Raw genomic sequence first — 16,593 nt, forward strand, 5'->3', positions numbered from 1 at the left:
AGTGTGCCAAAATCCCTGCTGCAGTGTGTGCAAACCTGGTCAAGACCTACAGGAAATGTATGATCTCTGTAATTGCAAACAATGGTTTCTGTACCAAATATTAAGTTCTGCTTTTGTGATGTATCAAATACTTATGTCATGCAATAAAATGCAAATGAATTACTTAAAAATCATACAATTTGATTTTCAGACCTCTACACGCTTTGTAAGTAGGAAAACCTGCAAAATCGGCAGTGTATCAAATACTTGTTCTCCCCACTGTACCATTCCTTCAGAAAGTATTCACACCCTTTGACTTTTTCCACATGTTGTTGTGTTACAACCTGAATTTAAAATGTAATACATTGATATTTTCTGGTCACTGGCCTACTACACATGCTACCCCATAATGTCGAAGTGGAAATATGTATATATATATTTTTTCAGAAAATATGTCAAGCTGAAATGTATTGAGTGAATAAGTATTCAACCCCTTTGTTATAAATAAAAAGTCTAAATAAGTTCTGGAGTAAACATTTGCTTAACAAGTAACAGAATACGTTGCATGGACTAATAGTGTTTAACATGATTTTTGAATGACTGCCTCATATCTGTACCCCACAAATACAATTATCTGTAAGGTCCCTCAGTCGAGCAGTGAATTTCAAACACAGATTCAACCACAAAGACCAGGGAGTTTTTCCAATGCATTGCAAAGAAGGGCACCTATTGGTAGATAAAACCTAACTCAGTTGCTGGAGAGGAAGGAAACCGCTCAGGGATTTCACCATGAGGCCAATGGTGACTTTAAAACAGTTACAGAGTTTAATGGCTATGATAGGAGAAATCTGAGGATAGATCAACAACATTGTAGTTACTCCACAATACTAAACTAATTGACAGAGTGAAAAGAAGGAAGCTTGTACAGAATAAAAATATTCCAAAACATGCATCCTGTTTGCAACAAGGCACTAAAGTAATACTGCAAAATACAAAGTGTTATGTTAGGGGCAAATCCAATAGAACATATTACTGAGTAACACGCTCCATATTTTCAAGCATAGTGGTGGCTGCATCATGTTATGGGTATGCTTGTAGTCGTTAAGGACTGGGGAGTTTTTCAGGATAAAAAATAAACGGAATGGAGCTAAGCAGTGTTTAATTTGTAACTCGGGAGGTGCTGGAATAAAAAGTGAGCAGAGAGGGGGGTGGGGGAGTTCTGAGTTACCGGAAACACATAAAAAAAAAAACTTTATGATAAAGCATTGCATGCATATCATCGCATTTGTGTAGTGACAGAGCAGTAGAGTAGAGGTACTTACAGAAGTTGCACATATTGGGATAAAAAAATTGTAGCCTAGGGTCCGGAAAAAAATTGTCCTTTTATAAACGCATTTCATGCAATTCTACGTAATTTTACATGACTGGAGACTTTTGCTGAATCTTTGTTAATACAGCACAAATTATCAAAATGGTATGCTACTTTGACACTGACAAACTGAGAATCTGAGATAAATAAAAACGACCTTTTCTCCGGCCGCGACCGGGGAGACCCTTGAGGCGACACACAATTGGCCCAGTGTCGTCCTGGTAAGGGGAGGGTTTGGCTGGCCGGGATGTCCTTGTCCCATTGCACTCTAGCGACTCCTGTGGTGGGCCGGGTGCATGCATGCTGACACGGTCGGCAGTTGTACGGTGTTTCCTCTGACACATTGGTGCGGCTGGCTTCTGGGTTAAGCGAGCAGTGTGTCAAGAAGCAGTGCGGCTTGGCAGGGTCGTGTTTCGGAGGACACATGGCTCTCGACCTTCACCTCACCCGAGTCCGTACGGGAGTTGCAGCCATGGGACAAGACTGTAACTACTGTTGAAAAGTTTGGGTCACTTAGAAATGTCCTTGTTTTCCATGAAAACATCCATGAAATGAGTTTGAATAGGAAATATAGCAAAATGCATAGGAAATGTAGTCATTGACAAGGTTAGAAATAATGATTTTAATTGAAATAATAATTATGTCCTTCAATCTTTGCATTTGTCAAACAATCCTCCATTTGCAGCAATTGCAGCCTTGCAGACCTTTGGCATTCTAGTTATCAATTTGTTGAGGTAATCTGAAGAGATTTCACCCCATGCTTCCTGAAGCACCTCCCACAAGTTGTATTGGCTTGATGGGCACTTCTTACGTACCATACGGTCAAGCTGCTCCCACAACAGCTCAATAGGGTTGAGATCTGGTGACTGTGCTGGCCACTCCATTATAGACAGAATACCAGCTGACTGCCTCTTCCCTAAATAGTTATTGCATATTTTGGAGCTGTGCGTTGGGTCATTGTCCTGTTGTAGGAGGAAATTGGCTCCAATATGGCATGCCGTTGCAAAATGGAGTGATAGCCTTCCTTCTTCAAGATCCCTTTTACCCTGTACAAATCTCCCACTTTACAACCACCAAAGCACCCCCAGACCATTACATTGCCTCCACCATGCTTGACAGATGGCATCAAGCACTCCTCCAGCATCTTTTCATTTGGTCTGTGTCTCACAAATGTTATTCTTTGTGATCCGAACACCTCAAACTTCGATCCATCTGTCCATAACACTTTTTTCCAATCTTCCTCTGTCCAGTGTCTGTGTTCTGTTGCCCATCTTAATCTTTTCTTTTTATTGGCCAGTCTGAGATATGGCTTTTTCTTTGCAACTCTGCCTAGAAGGTCAGCATCCCGGAGTCGCCTCTTCACTGTTGACGTTGAGACTGGTGTTTTGCGGGTACTATTTAATGAAGCTACCAGTTGAGGACCTGTGAGGCATCTGTTTCTCAAACTAGACACTCTGAAAATGTTTTTCTAGCACTGATCAACAACCAATGTGACAGAGCTTGAAGAAATTTGAAAATAATAATGGGCAAATGTTGCACAATCCAGGTGTAGAAAGCTTTTAGAGACTTACCCAGAAAGACTCACAGCTGTAATCGCTGCCAAAGGTGCTTCTACAAAGTATAGACCCAGTCGGTATTAGATAGAAAGTCTGCCCTACATGATCAATTGATGTTTACTGATCATGAAAAGCATGGAGTTACTTGCTTTATAACTCTGATGATAGAGCTAAATGTGCGCAATTGTTTTGCATGGAATAATCGGAAATGCTCTTCAGGAGGTGATGATATTACAACCAAATAGTTCACATTTATTTAACAATCCCTTGAAAATGGCACCCAGTTGTCAATGGTTTTAGTGGAGCTGTGGGTCTCCTTGCTCCCCAGCAGGCAAATCGAAAGCTCTACACCTACTTGTGACGTTTTATTGAAAACTACCTATTGACTCAGGGGTGTGAATACTTATGTAAATGAGATATTTCTGTATTTCATTTTCAATAAATGTGCACCATTTTTGTCATGGGGTATTGTGTGTAGATGGGTAAGAAAAAAAATTCTAATCCATTTTGAATTCAGGTTGTAACACAACAAAATGTGGAAAAAGTCAAAGGGTATGAATACTTTCTGAGGGCAGTGCACTATACATCATTGCTGGAGTATGCATGGTTACTGGCTAATGAATTCGATGGGCTATACTACATTTCAAGTGGCGCATAATAAGAAAATATATATGATTCCTCCCAAATACAGTTTTCATTGTAGACAAGTTGGCTTGTGTTTGCTGTTTCCAGTTACATCGGTCGGGGGACATCCAATCTGCTCCCATCTGTTGTCTCGCATCACAAGCGGGTGTAACCAATCAGAGACTAGAGCTGGTAGCCACCGCCAAGCTTGTGTGCGGAGTTCCTCTCAGGAAGTGGGGAAAAGTAGTTCTGTCGCTTTCATTGACAGAAAGGAGAGCAGTTTTCCCCGGCCCTGGTTATCGTTGTTTACTTTTTGTTCCCCAGCAGTACATGTAAGGATTCCTAACAAAGGTAAATACCTATTTTGTTTTACACACACATCCTTACGAAATGAGCTATTATAGAAAGTACACGAAGTCTTATCTATCTAGTTAGCCAGCTAACGTAATGGTAGCCAGTCAGCAGCTAGCTAGCAAGCTAACGTTAGGTAGCCTAGCTATTAGCCTACTTTCTAGCCAACACTTTTTTTTAAACCAGTGCTTACTATAATTATACTGTAATTTATGATCAATGTATAAAGCTACAACACAACGTAATGTCTTAGCTCAATAACTATGTAAAATCTGCGTTGCGAATAACAAAATTGCTTAGACAGAATTGCCTTCGAGGCAAAGCAACGTTTAGCACGAACGCAATCTGCTGTTTTGTATATAAATTATACTTTTGGTCATGAAGTGTATGTGGACACCTGCTCGTTAAACATCTCATTCCAAAATCATGGCCATTAATATGGAGTTTGCTGCCCCCTATGCTGCTATAACAGCCTCTCTTCTGGGAAGGCTTTCCACTAGATGTTGGAACATTGCTGCAGGGACGTTTACGTCATTTAGCAGACGCTCTTATTTTTTTATTTGTTATTATTTTATTTTACCTTTATTTAACTAGGCAAGTCAGTTAAAAACAAATTCTTATTTACAATGACGGCCTACACCGGCCAAACCCGGACGACGCTGGGCCAATTGTGCGCCGCCCTATGGGACTCCCAATCACGGCCGGTTGTGATACAGCCTGGAATCGAACCAGGGGGTCTGTAGTTATCCAGAGCGACTTACAAATTGGTGCATCCATTCAGCCACAAGAGCATTAGTGAGGTCGGGCACTGATGTTGGGCGATTAGGTGTTCCAATTCATCCTAAAGGTGTTCGATGGTTGTTGAGGTCAGGGCTCTGTGCAGGCCAGTCAAGTTCTTCCACACCGATCTCGACAAACCATGTCTGTATGGACCTCGCTTTGTGCACGGGGGCATTATCATGCTGCAACAGGAAAGGGCCTCCCCCAAACTGTTGCCACAAAGTTAGAATCACAGAATCATCTGGAATGCCATTGTACACTGTAGCATTAAGATTTCCCTTCACTGGAGCTAAGGGGCCTAACCTGAACCATGAAACAGCCCCAGGCCATTATTCCTCCTCCACCAAACTTTACAGTTGGCACTATGCCTTCGGGCAGGTAGGGTTCTCCTGGCATCCGCCAAACCCAGATTCTAATGTCGGACTGCCAGATGGTGAAGCGTGATTCATCACTCCAGAGAACGCATTTCCACTGCTCCAGAATCCAATGGCGGTGAGCTTTACACCACTCCAGCCGACACTTGGCTTTGCACATGGTGATCTTAGGCTTGTGCGCGGCTGCTCGGCCATGGAAACCCATTTCATGAATCTCCCGACGAACAGCAGCTGACCTGCTTCCAGAGGCAGTTTGGAACTCGGTAGTGAGTGTTGCAACCGAGGACAGACGATTTTTACACGCTTGTGTGGCCTACCACTTCGCGGCTGAGCCGTTGTTGCTCATAGACATTTCCACTTCACAATAACAGCACTTACAGTTGAACCTGGCAGCTCTAGCAGGGCAGAAATTTGACGAACTGACGGGTGGCTTCCTATGACGGTGCCACGTTGAAAGTCTCTTTAGTAAGGCCATTCTACTGCCAATGTTTGTCTATGGGGATTGCATGGCTGTGTGCTCGATTTTATACACCCGTTAGCAACTGTTGTGGCTGAAATAGCCGAATCCACTAATTTGAAGGGGTGTCCACGTGTGTGTGTGTGTATGTGTGTATATATACAGTGAGGGAAAAAAGTATTTGATCCCCTGCTGATTTTGTACGTTTGCCCACTGACAGACATGATCAGTCTATAATTTTAATGGTAGTTTTATTTGAACAGTGAGAGACAGAATAACAACAAAAAAATCCAGAAAAACGCATGTCAAAAATGTTATACATTGATTTGCATTTTAATGAGGGAAATAAGTATTTGACCCCTCTGCAAAACATGACTTAGTACTTGGTGGCAAAACCCTTGTTGGCAATCACAGAGGTCAGATGTTTCTTGTAGTTGGCCACCAGGTTTGCACACATCTCAGGAGGGATTTTGTCCCACTCCTCTTTGCAGATCTTCTCCAAGTCATTAAGGTTTTGAGGCTGACGTTTTGGCAACTCGAACCTTCTGCTCCCTCCACAGATTTTCTATGGGATTAAGGTCTGGAGACTGGCTAGGCCACTCCAGGACCTTAATGTGCTTCTTCTTGAGCCACTCCTTTGTTGCCTTGGCTGTGTGTTTTGGGTCATTGTCATGCTGGAATACCCATTTTCAATGCCCTGGCTGAGGGAAGGAGGTTCTCACCCAAGATTTGACGGTACATGGCCCCGTCCATCGTCCCTTTGATGCGGTGAAGTTGTCCTGTCCCCTTAGCAGAAAAACACCCCCAAAGCATAATGTTTCCACCTCCATGTTTGACGGTGGGGATGGTGTTTTGGGGTCATAGGCAGCATTCCTCCTCCTCCAAACACGGCGAGTTGAGTTGATGCCAAAGAGCTCGATTTTGGTCTCACCTGACCACAACACTTTCACTCAGTTCTCCTTTGAATCATTCAGATGTTCATTGGCAAACTTCAGACAGGCCTGTATATGTGCTTTCTTGAGCAGGGGGACCTTGCAGGCACTGCAGGATTTCAGTCCTTCACGGCGTAGTGTGTTACCAATTGTTTTCTTGGTGACTATGGTCTCAGCTGCCTTGAGATCATTGACAAGATCCTCCCGTGTAGTTCTGGGCTGATTCCTCACCGTTCTCATGATCATTGCAACTCCACGAGGTGAGATCTTGCATGGAGCCCCGGGCCGAGTGAGATTGACAGTTATTTTGTGTTTCTTCCATTTGCGAATAATCACAAATTAACTGTTGTCACCTTACATTTACGTCATTTAGCAGACGCTCTTATCCAGAGCGACTTACAAATAGGTGCATTCACCTTATAGCCAGTGGGATAACCACTGGGGGTGGGTTGGGGTAAGGGGGGGGGGGTAGAAGGATTACTTTATCCTATCCCAGGTATTCTTTAAAGAGGTGGGGTTTCAAATGTCTCCGGAAGGTGGTGAGTGACTCCGCTGTCCTGGCGTCGTGAGGGAGCTTGTTCCACCATTGGGGTGCCAGAGCAGTGAACAGTTTTGACTGGGCTGAGCGGGAACTATGCCAAACTACCTTCTCACCAAGCTGTTTGGCGATGGTCTTGTAGCCCATTCCAGCCTTGTGTAGGTCTACAATCTTGACCATCGCCAAACTACCTTCTCACCAAGCTGTTTGGCGATGGTCTTGTAGCCCATTCCAGCCTTGTGTAGGTCTACAATCTTGTCCCTGACATCCTTGGAGAGCTCTTTGGTCTTGGCCATGGTGGAGAGTTTGGAATCTGATTGATTGATTGCTTCTGTGGACAGGTGTCATTTATACAGGTAACAAGCTGAGATTAGGAGCACTCCCTTTAAGAGTGTGATCCTAATCTCAGCTCGTTACCTGTATAAAAGACACCTGGGAGCCAGAAATCTTTCTGATTGAGAGGGGGTCAAATACTTATTTGCAAATCAATTTATAACATTTTTGACATGCGTTTTTCTGGATTTTTGATGTTGTTATTCTGTCTCTCACTGTTCAAATAAACCTACCATTAAAATTATAGACTGATAATTTCTTTGTCAGTGGGCAAACGTACAAAATCAGCAGGGGATCAGATACTTTTTTCCCTCACTGTATATACACATACAAACACACACACACAAAAGTATGTTCATGTGTGTTAGCTATGTTTATTTATATATATATTTTTGTGTTAGCTATGTTATGTAGCTAACTTCTACAAAATATTAGTGTCTCGAATTTAGGTAGCAGTTAAATTTATGCTCGCTAGCTAGATAACGTTGGTTAGCCTGCACACTTATACAAACCATCAATCAATCGCCTCCATTTTGTAGGCATGAAGAAGTTAACGTACATTGACATCAATTCAAAATAACCCTTCACTAACAACAGTTGGCTTGTTCAATTATGTGCCAGAGGGGCTAGTTGGAGAGCAAAGTTGTGTGGTTTTGTTGGCCTGGGCCTACTGTACTGAGATTGAAGACAAGCTTTCAGATTTCAGTGTGATATCTGTTGTTCCTGCACAAGCAGCCTTGAGGGGAGGGGGAAAGGTGAGACTTTCACCTATAAGGTCGTAGCATGTGGGACAGGTATCGCCTCTGATATTCAGGTCTTTGGGTAGTGCCGTTTGTCTCAGTTTACTGCTGTACTATATGAATTTCTGAGTGTGTTTATGCTCCTTTGTGATTTTTTTTGACGGGGTGCAGGATTTTCTTTGCCTGATTTGGATATGTTTGTGCTTATAATTTTCCCGACATTTTGGTAGGATATTTGTTAGTCAACTTGTATATAGTTAGATGCATGCAGCTTCTCCTCTATCATTATACAGTGCATTCGGAAAGTATTCAGACCGCTTGACTTTTTACACATTTTGTTACGTTACAGGCTTATTCTAAAATGGATTAAATAGTTTTCCCCCCCCTCAATCTACACACAATACCCCATAATGACAAAGCAAAAACAGGTTTTTAGAAATGTTAGCAAATTAATAAAAATTAAAAAATACTGGAAATATCACATTTACAGAAGTATTGAAACCCTTTTCAGTACTTTGTTGACACACCTTTGGCGCGATTACATCCTCGAGTCTTCTTGGGTATGACGTTACAAGCTTGGCACTCCTGTATTTGGGGAGTTTCTCCCATTCTTCTCTGCAGATCCTCTCAAGCTCAGTCAGGTTGGATGGGGAGCGTCGCTGCACAGCTATTTTCAGGTCTCTCCATTGATGTTCGATCAGGTTCAAGTCCGGGCTCTGGCTGGGCCACTCAAGGACATTCAGAGACTTGTCCTGGAGCCACTCCTTCGTTGTCTTGGCTGTGTGCTTAAGGTTGTTGTCCTGTTGGAAGGTGAACCTTTGCCCCAGTCTGATGTCCTGAGCAGGTTTTAATGAAGGATCTCTCTGTACTTTACTCAGTTCATCTTTCCCTCGATCCTGACTAGTCTCCCAGTCCCTGCCGCTAAAAAAAATCCCCACAGCATGATGCTGCTACCACCATGCTTCACCGTAGGGATGGTGCCAGGTTTCCTCCAGACGTGACGCTTGGCATTCAGGCCAAAGAGTTCAACCTTGGTTTCATCAGACCAGATCATTTTTTTTCTCACGGTCTGAGAGTCTTTAGGTGCCTTTTGGAAAACTCCAAGCAGGCTGTCATATGCCTTTTACTGAGCAGTGGCTTCCGTCTGGCCACTCTACCATAAAGGCCTGATTGGTGGAGTGCTGCAAAGATTGTTGTCCTTTTGGAAGGTTCTCCCATCTCCACACAGGAACTCTAGAGCTCGGTCAGGGTGACCATCGGGTTCTTGGTCACCTCCCTGACCAAGGCCTTTCTCCCCCGATTGCTCAGTTTGCCCGGGCGTCCAGCTCTAGGAAGAGTCTTGGTGGTTCCAAACTTCTTCCATTTAAGAATGATGGAGGCCACTGTGTTCTTGGGGACCTTCAATGCTGCAGAAATTTTTTGGTACCCTTCCCCAGATCTGTGCCTCGACACAATCCTGTCTCGGAGCTTTACGGACAATTCCTTTGACCACATGGCTTGTTTTTTTCTCTGACATGCACTGTCAACTGTGGAACCTTATATAGACAGGTGTGTGCCTTTCCAAATCATGTCCAATCAATATAATTTACCACAGGTGGACTCCAATCAAGTTTTAGAAATATCTCAAGGATGATCAATGGATACAGGATGCACCTGAGCTCAATTTCGAGTCTTATGTAAATAAGGTATTTCTGTTTTTAATTTTTATACATTTGCAAAAATGTATAAAACCTGTTTTTCACTTTGTCATTATGGGGTGTTGTGTGTAGATTGATGAGGCAAAACAATTATTTAATTAATTTTAGAATAAGGCTGTAACGTAACAAAATGTGAAAAATACTTTCTGAATGCATTGTATGTTGCCCTAGAAGACTAAATAAATCCTTGTTCACCAGAATGTCATAAATCGATAGAACGAATGCTTCAATCTAGTTGACATCGATAAAGTTTTTCTCTGTCATCTCTGCTTCTTTCGCGCAGCAAAGATGTTTAGGGACCGGAGAGAAAATGCAATAACAAAAGAAAATGGGAAAGATTTTCTGTGAAAAATCTCGAAAATAACATCAGTTTGACCAGTTGTAAGGAAATAGAAAGCTGTGAAAATGACTCAACATGTTTTTGATACTATCAGCTTTTATGATGCTGATAAAGATGGCACCTCTACAGATGGTATATAACTGTACATTCGCATCCTCTCAAGATGCTAAAAGAAAGAAGTCCTATTTCTCCACTCCCGAGTCAAAATGTTGCCTACATTTGGTTGATCATTTTACTGCAAGAAATGCATAATTCTGCAGGAGTTAATATTAAGGCTATGTGAGCGGTTATAGACCTACAGTCAGTGTCCAGATTTCAGTTTCCATTTAACCCATCTGAAAAGTAGGCTACAGTTCCATTGACGTGCCAAAGGCTTATCTGAAGTCCTCTCTTGACTGCTATCATCCTCTTTTATCACCAAATCTTTCCCAAACATTAATTTTCTGGACCTCCCTTTCTTTATTTTCAACTCTTCATTTTGCAGCTTTTCTATTGTTGAATTTAACTCCGAAATTGTCAGTTGGTGATTGGTGTGTAGGCTATTTGGCGCGTATACAGTTAGGCCCTAAAGCTTAGGCTTACGCAGTAATGCCAGACAGTATAAAATAATGAAAGAAAAAACTCAATGCAGCCTATAGATATAAATTGCACAAGAATTATACATTTATGGATTCTTTAAGGTATTGCTGTCTCTTTATTCAACCCGAGAGAGAGTTTAAGAGTGAACAATGCATGTGTTCTGTGTGTTTGTGGAGAGGGAGAGCTTGTTTAATCATAACTGAATGTAACATGGTTACACAGACCATGACATATTGGGAACTTGGGAAGGGAAACACTGTTAAGCATACTTCCCAGACGAAAACAGTTCGGAAGAGTTCGTGCATATATTTTGGTGACATTTTTGTTCGTTTTGGACTTCGGTAAGGTTTTTTTTAGGCTGTTCAAGCAAACACAAAAAATTCTCGAGGCAAGCCGACGTCGTTAGCCGAAGTCTATGCCCCTTTGTCGTTGATTGGTCAAAAGTAGGGATTCTTCAATAAAGTCTTTGTTGTCATTCATTGAGAGACGACTCCTTTTCATGCAAATTTTTTCCTTTGAGAAATACTGCACTGAACATCTTAGTTAGATGTAAAATTGCGCGACTAAGATATCCTTGGCAAAAACTTCAATTAATGACAGATTTCTTGAGGTGTCATAGAGTAATTCTGACTTTTGACGACGTTTATACTGGCTACGACGTCCCAAATGGACAAACGGTACTATTGCCGCTTTTTTATCGTTTTTCAAGCGGAGGTCTGTTAAGGGAGTATGCTAGCCGAACTCAGCTAGGCTCCAGCCGAACTGAAGCATGCTGGCACCTTTAGCATCCACTCCAGTGTTCTGAAGCCTTGATGTGATGTTGTCCGAGTGCCCCAGGAGCTAGTTTTGTGACTTGCTCAAGGGGACAACGATAGGAGATTGTACCTGGAATCTGAAACAATCAGCCCTCCATTTGCCAGTTCAGATGAGATGCCCACTTCTTTTTAGTGCCCACACAAGATTCAAACAGGCGACCCTCCTGCTACAGGTCTGCCTCACTAGGCTACCTACCTCCCCTATTCTATAGGTCAGGGGTTCCCAAACTTTTTTCGTCCACGACGTCTCGTGACCCCAACCGTGTATATAAAAAAAAGAATAACAGCCAATGTTTACTTTTTTATTTGGTGCTATGACAGTCAATTGCAAATTAGTCTGACATAATGTCTCTAATGCTGCGTTCAAAACAACTGGGAACTCTGAAAAAAACGACTTCCGAATGGGAAAAATAGTTTTGAATGGTCATCCAACTCGGAATTCCATGTCGGGAACTCGGGCCTCCTTTTCTAAAGCTCCGACTTTCCGACCTGAAGATAATTGACGTCATGATTTGACCTCCATTTTTTTCCTGAGTTCCCAGTTGCATTGAAAGCGCCATTATCACACCACCACAAATGAGATGGGTGTGCTTGATGCATGACGCGTCAGAGCTTTTCAAAGTCAGGGGCCTTGGTCAATAGTGCGCACCTCATCTCTGCTGTTACATCCAACCTGGATCGATATTTGGTTTTAATGCAGACGAGAGCGCTGCTGAATCCAGCTTCACACAGATACTATTTCTTGCCAATTAGCAGTTGTGCCTGCATGTCAGTCTCACAGTAGCAACATAACTTGGTGAACTACAACAAGATAATAGATTTCAGGCATTCACTGCTTACATTTTGAAATGTATGTTCTTATTTTACTGTTAAATGAACATTGCATTGTTATGCATAGATGACATTTTAGTACATTTGACATTTATCTCGGGTGGGCTTTAAGGGAACAGTAGCACTAAAAGCACTCCCTCTATACAGAATGTAAATGGCAATAAATATTGTTCAATGCATAATGTTGTAGTCTATAGTGTATATTTATACCCCAAACCATTGGTTTTCAAATATTTGATGAGTAGACTTTGCTATTCCTTATTTTTCAGCGCAGATCACTGTTCTAATTAAGCCCAGTATGTTCCTATTAAGGCCGGTTTGCATTAAAACACAAGGGGATAGTGTGTTGATATCCCTAATATTCAATGAACATGAGCATAAAATGTTTTTATGTTCAGATTTGAAGTTGATGAAAACACACAAAAACTACAGCAATGGTGCCTTTACCAAGGTTAGGAACAATTTAAAGACCTCTGTACTCTCTCCAAGACGTTTGGAGTCGACAGGTAGTTATTGATGCAGAGAGAGAAGAAAAAGATCAGGGTTGACCGATATCTGGGATAGAAAACCTACAAGTGGTGGACAAAAATGTGAACATGAGGGACAAGAAGAAGACTATTGGGCAACTACTCATGCAGTTTTGGGTAGGGGAATTGTCATACTGTAGTCCTTCATTCATCCAGGTGATTCTGTTTTTTGGGCAACACCTGTACCTTTTGTAATACAACAGTAGAGAGAGAGAGATTTGAAACTGTCTTCAGATACGCTTTAGGAAGACAAGTTGAACTAATTAACAAGAATAGGAGTACAGCAGTTGGGAATCAACTTTCAGTTGTGTGTGTTATGGTCTTTGTGCATGGCTTCTTATCCACAGGCCAGTTTGGGTGCATTTAAAAAAAAAATATTTACTTATTTATAACCAAGCAATAACACGCCTGATTCAACTAATCATTTCTTGATTGAAGTCTATGATTAGTTGAATCAGGTGTGTACTGGTTGGCAAGAACAAAAGCCTGAGTCCACATTGATCTCTGTGGATCCGATTGGACCCCCCCCCCCCCGCTATGTTATGAGTGCTACTTTCATGATGAATAGTAATGATCTGTTTATTTAAATAACTTTAGGGGAGTTTAATATAATCAAATTTTAAATAAGAAATGTCAGTTTGTACATTTTGAACATTTGGAAATGAATTAAAATAGATTTAAGACTTGGGCTTATTTGGAACACCCATAGGCTTAAAGGGTACGTTCGGTACTGTCTTATTAAAAAATGTAAGTAAAGTCATAAAACTTTACATGAGAGATTAATCTTTCATTTTATCTAAACTTTTCTTACAGAAATTAGGCCAGTATATGTTAGACATTTCTGAACTCTGTCAAATGGGCTTAATAGGTACACTTAACCTAAACATTAAAAATGTAAGCAAGCACTGTAAAATGCACCATTCAATTGGCGTGAACTAGGCTACAAATTCTTTTTTTCATGTATGTGTTTGTAAAAAATTATTTTCACCCATGCTATGTTCATAACTAGGCTGTTCCCAGTCAAATTCAAGCATGAGAGAGTATGACCTTGTCCAAATGGGGATAGGCAGGGGGATAATGGAGTTGGTGACAGATGGAGGGGTCGCAGTTTAGTGTCAAGTACGTCACATCTCGTCAATCCACCCCCTCCATTCCACTCCTCTCCACCCCCACTGCCAGCATTGTTCTCTGTCTGTGCTGCGTCAGGCTCAGGCTTGTCCGGAACCACAGATTCCAGGTCAGTGGCCTTCATTCTTGAGTTGGGGCTAATTGGGAGGTGGGGGCTTTGTCAAAAGTAATTTGTTGGCGTGTGTGTCTGCTGCATACATGCTTGACATACAATTGAATTCTTTGAGATGGATGTTATCAGTGAACTTAGGCTATAGGCTAGCCTAGCAACTGTATTCTGCCAAATCTTTAAGGATGTCACTGGTGAATGGCCCTATGTCAGATGGTAGTCTTGCAAAATGAAAACAAAGAAGGCCATCACAAACCTGGGTTCAAAAAGAACGTAAGGCCTAGTTGTTACCTTTCAAATGGGCTACTTTGAGCTTTTGATTGAGCCTGCCCTGGAGATGGGTCAGATGGGTGTGGTTTGCAATGTTGGTTTCATTGCAGAAGTTCAATTGAGCTGCTAAAATAGAAAACAAATAGCCTATCTGATTATTCTTATATTAAAGATCTGCACACAATTCCTGGAGACTGAAAATGTCCCAGTTCTTCCATGGCCTGCATACTCACCAGACATGTCACCCATTGAGCATGTTTGGGATGCTCTGGATCGACGCGTACCAAAGCGTGTTCAGCTTTGCACAGCCATTGAAGAGGAGTGGAACAACATTACACAGGCCACAATCAACAACCTGATCAACTTTATGCAAAAGATGTGTTGCACTACATGAGGCAAATGGTGGTCACACCAGATACTGACTGTTCTTTTTATTCACGGCCCTACTTTATTTTTTTAAGGTATCAGTGACCAACCGATGCATATCTGTATTCCCAGTCATATGAAATCAATAGATTAGGGCCTAATTTATTTATTTCAATTGACTGATTTCCTTATATGAACTGTAATTGTTGCATTTATATTTTTGTTCAGTGTATATTTAGTAACTTACTTTGAAGAGATGGTGATTGGGTCTAAATAGGCGTTTGGTAGTCTAAATTCAGTGTACTTTAACTGCCATTTCCCAAAAGTCAGACTCTTGTCACACTCCAACTAATTATTCTGAGCTTCTTAAGCATCTGCATTCACAAACTTTTGTGTGGTTATCCTTAGATACACTACCATGAAAAACAGCCCCAGACCATTATTCCTCTTCCACCTACTTTACAGTTGGCACTATGCGTTGGGGAAGGTAGCATTCTCCTGGCATCCGCCAAACCCAGATTAGTCCGTCGGACTGCCAGATAGTGAAGCGTGATTCATCACTCCAGAGAACACATTTCCACTGCTCCAGAGTCCAATGGCGGCGAGCTTTACACCACTTCAGCCGATGCTTGGCATTGCGCGTGGGGATCTTAGGCTTGTGTGCGGCTGCTCGGCCATTTCATGAAGCCCCCGACGAACAGTTCTTGTTGCTTTCAGAGGCAGTTTGGATCTCGGTAGTGAGTGTTGCAACTATGCGCTTCAGCACTTGCCGGTCCCGTTCTGTGAGCTTGTGTGGCCTACTACTTCGCGGCTGAGCCATTGTTGCTCCTAGACGTTTCCACGTCACAATAACAGCACTTACAGTTAACCGGGGCAGAAATTTGACCAACTGACTTGTTGGAAAGGTGGCATCCTATGACTTTGAAAGTCACTGAGCTCTTCAGTAAGGCCATTCTACTGCCAATGTTTGTCTATGGAGATTGCATGGCAGTGTGCCCGATTTTTATACACCTGTAAGCAACGGGTGTGGCTGAAATAGCCGAATCCACTAATTTGAAGGGGTGTCCATATACCTTTGCCATGTAGAGTATATTCTCCAGACTTGCCCAGAGGGAATTGTTGATATGTTGTCCTTAATTTTTTCATCTTTGTATCTGTAAAATACTATTTATTTAGAATCATGGTAACAGATGCCCATAGACTTCCAGTCAATGCGCTAACGCTAGTTAGCATTGGCTCACTAAACTACATCTAACTTCCTTAATACTGGAGACAGAGACATAATGGTATCCACGAGTTCATCTGACTCTGGGGAAGTAGATAAAGGGCCTCATTGCCAAAATCCCAAAGTATCCTTTTAAGCAGTGATTATGACTGCCCAAGAAGACCCCAAATAACATATTTCTGGGGGGAAAACAACTAGTTTTACAATGTTACAATGTAACATCGGGCAGAAAGGGGTGCAAACCACATAGTTCCAACAATATGGGTAATTCTGAATTGTGAACAGCTTGCACTAAATGTAAACTTTTATCATGAAATCTTACTCATTATTTCTGAAACCCAAGTTGTAAAAGCAGCATCCTATACAGTGCATTTGAAATGTATTCAGACCCCTTGACTTTTTCCACATTTTGTTATGTTACAGCCTTATTCTAAAATTGATTAAATTGTTTTTCCCCCTCATCAATTTACACACAATACCCCATAATAACAAAACAAAAACAGGTTTTTAGACATTTTTGCAAATGTATAAAAAAAAAACACCCGGAAATATTACATTTACATAAGTATTCAGACCCTTTACTCAGAACTTTGTTGAAGCACCTTTGGCAGCGATTACAGCCTCAAGTCTTTTTGGGTATGACGCTACATGCTTGGAACACCTGTATTTGGGT

The 16,593-nt window shown here is 41.8% G+C and overlaps 1 protein-coding gene across 1 annotated transcript in view; it reads left to right on the forward strand.

Moving 5' to 3' along the window:
- Positions 1-3,773: 3,773 nt before the first annotated feature.
- Positions 3,774-16,593, forward strand: part of tfdp2 (transcription factor Dp-2) — an 86,575-nt gene continuing 73,755 nt past the window's right edge. Inside the window, exon 1 of the mRNA XM_084148048.1 lies at positions 3,774-3,879. The gene's annotated coding sequence lies outside the window, so the exon portion shown is untranslated. The remainder of the gene's footprint in view (positions 3,880-16,593) is intronic.

Source organism: Coregonus lavaretus (genome assembly GCF_964263955.1).
Source record: "Coregonus lavaretus genome assembly, chromosome: 30".
NCBI classification, from domain to species: domain Eukaryota; kingdom Metazoa; phylum Chordata; class Actinopteri; order Salmoniformes; family Salmonidae; genus Coregonus; species Coregonus lavaretus.